The sequence below is a fragment of the Bos taurus genome, chromosome 7, assembly GCF_002263795.3.
Source record: "Bos taurus isolate L1 Dominette 01449 registration number 42190680 breed Hereford chromosome 7, ARS-UCD2.0, whole genome shotgun sequence".
Classification (NCBI taxonomy): domain Eukaryota; kingdom Metazoa; phylum Chordata; class Mammalia; order Artiodactyla; family Bovidae; genus Bos; species Bos taurus.
This window is the reverse complement of record NC_037334.1, coordinates 81,275,672-81,282,634: the sequence shown is the minus strand read 5'-3', so window position 1 is coordinate 81,282,634 and position 6,963 is coordinate 81,275,672.

Sequence of the window (6,963 nt, the reverse complement as noted above, 5' to 3'; positions counted from 1 at the left end):
ATTTACTACTTAAGAAGCTGTTCTTAAATGTAAGAAGCAAGTTGTTATCCATGTATAATTTTCCTTTCTAATCATAAAGTCAGCCATCAACTTAAATTTAGAAAGTTCTGTTGTGGAGCACAAAGCATTTTTAAAATAAATATAGCCATTATTAGTAAGCACCTTATGCTCTAAAACTTTCCAAATAGTAATGAATATTCATAATATATAATACTAATGCTTACTCCAAAGAATAGCAAGAAGAGATAAGAAAGCCTTCCTCAGCTATCAATGCAAAGAAATAGAGGAAAACAACAGAATGGGAAAGACTAGAGATATCTTCAAGAAAATTAGAGATACCAAGGGAACATTTCATGCAAAGATGGGCACAATAAAGGACAGAAATGGTATGGACCTAACAGAAGCAGAAGATATTAAGAAGAGGTGGCAAGAATACACAGAAGAACTGTACAAAAAAGATAGTGATTATCTGGGCGAATGACCCAGATAATCACAATGGTGTGATCACTGACCTAGAGCCAGACATCCTGGAATGTGAAGTCAAGTGGGTCTAGAAAGCATCACTATGAACAAAGCTAGTGGAGGTGATGGAATTCCAGTTGAGCTATTTCAAATCCTGAAAGATGATGCTGTGAAAGTGCTGCACTCAATAGGCCAGCAAATTTGGAAAATTCAGCAGTGGCCACAGGACTAGAAAAGGTCAGTTTTCATTCCAATCCCAAAGAAAGGCAATGCCAAAGAATGCTCAAACTACTGCACAATTGCACTCATCTCACACACTAGTAAAGTAATGTTCAAAATTTTCCAAGCCAGGCTTCTACAGTACATGAACCATGAACTTCCAGATGTTCAAGCTGGTTTTAGAAAAGGCAGAGGAACCAGAGACCAAATTGCCAACATCCGCTGGATCATGGAAAAAGCAAGAGAGTTCCAGAAAAACATCTATTTCTGCTTTATTGACTATGCCAAAGCCTTTGACTGTGTGGATCACAATAAACTGTGGAAAATTCTGAAAGAGATGGGAATACCAGACCACCTGACCTGCCTCTTGAGAAACCTATATGCAGGTCAGGAAGCAACAATTAGAACTGGACATGGAGCAACAGACTGGTTCCAAATAGGAAAAGGAGTACATCAAGGCTGTATATTGTCACCCTGCTTATTTAACTTAGATCCAGAGTACATCATGAGAAACGCTGGGCTGGAAGAAGCACAAGCTGGAATCAAGATTGCCAGGAGAAATATCAATAACCTCAGATATGCAGATGACACCACCCTTATGGCAGAAAGAGGAACTAAAAAGCCTCTTGATGAAGGTGAAAGAGGAGAGTGAAAAAGGTGGCTTAAAACTCAACATTCAGAAAACAAAGATTATGGCATCTGGTCCCATCACTTCATGGAAAATAGATGGGGAAACAGTGGAAACAGTATCAGACTTTATTTTGGGGGGCTTCAAAATCACTGCAGATGGTGACTGCAGCCATGAAATTAAAAGATGCTTACTCCTTGGAAGAAAAGTTATGACCAACCTAGATAGCATATTGAAAAGTAGAGACATTACTTTGCCAACAAAGGTCCGTCTAGTCAAGGCTATGATTTTTCCAGTGGTCATGTATGGATGTGAGAGTTGGACTGTGAAGAAGGCTGAGCGCTGGAGAATTGATGCTTTTGAACTGTGGTGTTGGAGAAGACTCGAGAGTCCTTTGGACGGCAAGGAGATCCAACCAGTCCATTCTAAAGGAGATCAGCCCTGGGATTTCTTTGGAAGGAATGATGCTAAAGCTGAAACTCCAGTACTTTGGCCACCTCATGAGAAGAGTTGACTCATTGGAAAAGACTCTGATGCTGGGAGGGATTGGGGGCAGGAGGAGAAGAGGACGACAGAGGATGAAATGGCTGGATGGCATCACTGACTCAATGGATGTGAGTCTGAGTGAACTCCGGGAGTTGGTGATGGACAGGGAGGCCTGGCGTGCTGCGATTCATGGGGTCACAAAGAGTCGGACACGACTGAGTGACTGAACTGAACTGAATGCTCATGCACAGTAATACTCATTGACATCTGGGGGAAACTAAGATACAAAAACTAGTATCTTAAGACAGCTAAATTTGTTAATGTTAATTTTTAACATTAAATTTGTCAAAACTGTATCCAGGCTTTAAAACATCTGTTCCCTCTCCTGTACTCAGAGACATGACCCTCCTATAGTTGCCTAATATTTCATATTTGCCAGGCTAATATTAAAATAAGCATAGATACTTGGCAAACATTCATCTTTCCTTCTCAGTTTCAAATTCTGCTGAATCTCATAGTAAAGTCCTATTTGGAGGTGGTGGAACTCCCCCTACCCAACATGATGAATACATTCCTAGAAAAGATAAAAAAACAGGGGCCTCATTGGCTTATAAAAGTGCTAGCAGCATAAAACAGGGGAGAATGCCATCTCAGTAGTATAATAGGAAAATCTGGAATCTGAGAGAGAACAATTAGTTTCTATTACAAAAAATAAAACAGGATAGCAAAAGACAGATGAATCAACCTCTGTTTTCATTAAGCCAAACCCATAGGCCATTTAAGTAAAGGTTGAAGAGATGTGCCAGGGAGTATGTTGAACACAATGTATTAAACCTTAAACCTTCAATAACCAAAACTTTTTACCTGCCTAGCAGAAAGAGATGTGATTTCACTGTCAACCAAATTGTTGTCATGTGAGTAAAATGCATTAAAGACTTTAAAACCAAGGCTCTTTTACTCATTAAAGTCTTCTAGTGCTTCATTAATCTTAATAGTATAATCTAGTTCTGATTGAAGTGCACCTGAATGCAGTTAGTGCCTCATCAGCTCTGATGAGCTCCAAGTAATTCAAGCCAGGTCTGCAGAGTGATCACAAATTATGTGTCTCTGTTTACATCTACTCTAGGCCTGTTTGCCCATGTCTTCAGCAGCACAGCTTTTACATTCCAGGAGCCGAGTGGCTTCTTTTTGATTTCTCTTACTGTAGAGATTTTTATTTTCAGAGCTGCCTTTATACTAAAAACTGAGTTTTGTGCAAACAACAACAAAAAAGATTTTGTGGAGATGCCAAAATATGACATTTCTTCTCCAAACCTTCAGACTGAATACAGATATAGAATATAGATATGAGTCAAATGCATTTTTGAAAAGTTGGGCGTCTGATGTCTATGTTAAAGAGTAAATGAATATCAGTTCTGCGTTTCCATTGTAACTCTGTTTCAAAAAACTCTTTTTAGAAAAACCTCTTCTTGGGACTTCCCTGGCAGTCCAGTGGTTAAGACTCCATACTCTCAATGTAGGGGATAGAAGTTCTTTGGTTTTGTCTCAGATCCCAGGCACGTCTTTTAGTCTTCCAGATGGCTAACCTCCATTATGTGCAGATTTTTCTAGTTTAATTCTCAGAGGGCAGTTTTATTTACTTTCTCTTTTGAGAGTTTTGAGGCTCCCTCCGATATGTTGTATTCCTCAGTAAAATTTTAAATCCTTGTATAGTTCCCTACACATGAGAAAAAGAGTATTTCTACCATAGAGAGATTGTGATTATTTCATTTCTACCTTGATTATTAGATTAAATACAGTAGATATTGCATAATTTGTACCAAAATTTTCCTCCATTAAAATTACTAGCAACTATATATCCTTTCACATTAAAAAATTAGCCTTGCTTAAATGTCAAATTTTCTAATTTTTTTGGTCACACAGCATACAAGATTCTTAGTTCCCTGACCAGGGATCAACCCCATGCCCTCTGCAGTGGAAGCACTGAGTCTTAACCACTGGATCACGAGGGAAGTCCCTAAATGTCAAATTATTAAAAGTTGTTATGAAACATTTTTGACATTCAAAAAGGAATAAAAGACTTTTTATGTCTGGGGACCAGCAGGTGAGAAGAATCACCATTGTGAAAGGGGTAACCACCAAAAATCATAGAAGTCAGAAAACAGTGGAACAAACTAGAGCTGAAAGAAGGGGGTAAAAGTAGAGAATTCAATGTTTATCAAGTCAGGTAATTAGGTCTGTGTCTTCAAGAATATGAATTTCATCCCATTAATGTGTTGTGAGATCAATTTAGAGTACTACAATCAGCATTTTTTTTTAAAACTGAGAGAATAATACAGAATAGAAAAATATCAGAGTGCATCTCACATAGTAAGGTTAAGTATTATTACCTGAAACTTTTATTTGGGTTTTACATACATAAACATACACACTCACTATCTTACTCATATATGAAAAATATCTATAATGGATTCTAAGGTAAAAATATATTTTGGGGTACTCTTTCTGCCCCCTTCTGATGCCTATGTCAGAAGCTTTCTCTATCTCCTTTATACTTTAATAAAACTTTATTACACAAAAAAATAAAAAATAAAAAAAATACATTTCTTCCCAGAGGTTACAGTGAAAGAAAAAAAATGTAAGTCACTGTCTTATATTATTTAATCATCATAAAAACTTTGTAAGGCAAATTATCTTCATTTACAAATGAAACCAAGACTCTATTGAGTTAGATAATTTGCCCTTGGTCACACAGCTATAGTGACTGAGGCTGAATTCAAGGCAAATCTTTTGACCTCAAAACTTCTTCCAGATGCTTTCACAACATGCTCTTTTAAAACTTTGGCCTGAAGAATAGCCATTTCTGCATAAGGAGACATACTGCGGCAGCACAGAAGTCAAAAATAAGGACCCAAAGAAGAGAGCCAGAATGGTTTCCCAGGCCTCAAAGCCTACTCCAGCTGCATTCTGCCGCAGATACAAGGAACATCATAAATTCTAAAAGCCCCGTGACACAAAACCACGCTCTGTTCACATCATTGCTTGATGAATATTGATTAAAGGAGACTTAGTAAATGAAACTATTTGCATGATCTGATGCCTTCAGCTGAAAGATATGGCATTCAATTAGAATTTTAATTAATAGTTGTCTTTTTATCTCTTTCAATTGACTCATCTTTTACATAAAATCTCTTATTTTCACTGTAACACTGCCAATGCGCTTCTTTCTTGAATAGCAAAAGAGACCACAACTTCTGCAAAGAGGATCATATCACTCAAACAGTTGGCAATATTTGAGGAGAAAGGATATTCTTGTATCCAATTTAAGTGCTATTACATGCTCTGAAAACTGAAGAGCTGTCAGAGGAGGATATTTGATGAATATGGAAGATGTCAACAAAAACTGAGGTGCTAGATTGAATATTTAGGAATCCATTAGCTTTGTTTAAATGACTGCCTTTAGTTATGAATATCCGGCTCTGAAAGAGTAAAGTCACATGTAAGAACATTCCTGGTAATACAATAAAGGGTACTGACCCACAAATCAAGAGTTTCAAATGTAAACAAGATAATTTAAACCTTAGGAAGTCCATGGTCAAGCCAACATTAAATGCAAACAGTGCGGTTATTGATGATTAGAAATAAAGATGAGCAATGAATTAGGTAAAAATGCAACAAAAAAGGAGAGAGATGTTAGCTTAGTTAATTCTTGTTAATAATATTGCTTTGGATGTCATAGTATAGATGACAAGGCTTGCTTTCTTTTTAATATATAGTATATAATTTTATACCATTGCTTATTTTTTAGTTCTTCTTCTATAAAACAAAAATTTAAAAATTGGTATTTACTTCTATCTAATCTCTTCAAGCTCATTTATGCTTATGTTCTTCAGATGCATGAATTTGCCTTCATTTACCACTTATCTCATCAGACCTTTTAGAGGAGCGATCGTCAGATCTGTTGGTTTGTTTGCCCTAAAGAATAGTTTTAAGGTATATTCAGAGATAGATTATTATCATAATAATGATTCCTTTTTCATTATTTAACCAGCAAACTTTTACATGGTACTTAAAATGTGTTGAGCACTCCTAAGTGAACTTTACAAATATTTTGTCCTCCCAACGACCCTAGGAAAGAGGCATCATCATTCTCATTTTACACAAAAGAACTTGAAGAACTTAGAGACTAAGTCAAGTACTTAATGCCATATAATGGGAGAGTTGGGACTTGTATTCGAGAAACGTGCTGTAGAGTCAACATGCTCGGCCATGATGCGTCCTCTCAGCCCTCCATCCCTCGTCCCCAGCATGCCACTCACTGTCGAGGTCATGCTCCCTCTTATGTCTACGGGCAGTGGTGTGTAGAATGGCCCTCCACCCCATCCCATTCGGAGGATGTTCAGGGGAATATCACAATATCCTGAACTATATTGGGTGTGCCTTCCTCTTCTAAATTTCGACCACATATCTGTCACTCAAAAGTTAGTATGGTGCCTATTAGCATCAGCACAAGTGGATTATTTTTATACTTTATAAAAAGGAGGGACAACAATGCTTATAGCAATGATGTATCTTCACTGTAGCATCTACAGTACTCACAAAATGCAGAACGTGATCTCATTCCTGTTATTCAAAGTATTTTTCTATTCATGTGGAGCAGTTTTAAAGTTACAGAGTTAGTTGCTCCCACTAACTCTTATTGTGCTCTTCAGGTTACAGACATCACAGGATGGATGGAAAAGAATAACAAGATTTGAGAGATAAGTATCTGCATGCTGAGGGAAGAATTCAGTTATCGAATTATACTAAGTATGTTTTCAGTGTTTGAGACATCAAATTTTGGATTGTTTCTGAGAGACCAAATGTACAAACAGACAATGGCCAGACTATCCATGAAAACAGAACTCTGACTCACAACCTTGGCAGCATCCAATTCAAGAAGCAGACCGCAATCTCTGAAGCCATCAGCTTTGAGACTGGGCTTGGTCAGTGATTCCCAGTTCCCCTCATTTTTGCCCCTGCTTCCAATTCAGGACCAGCCAGAGAAAGCCAAATAATACTCTCCCAACCACTTAGATATCCCACTTCCAGTCAGTCTGCCTCCAATCTCCCCAGGCCTACCACACCACCCAGAGCACAGCTGAGCACACCCTTCTTTTTCACCAGAA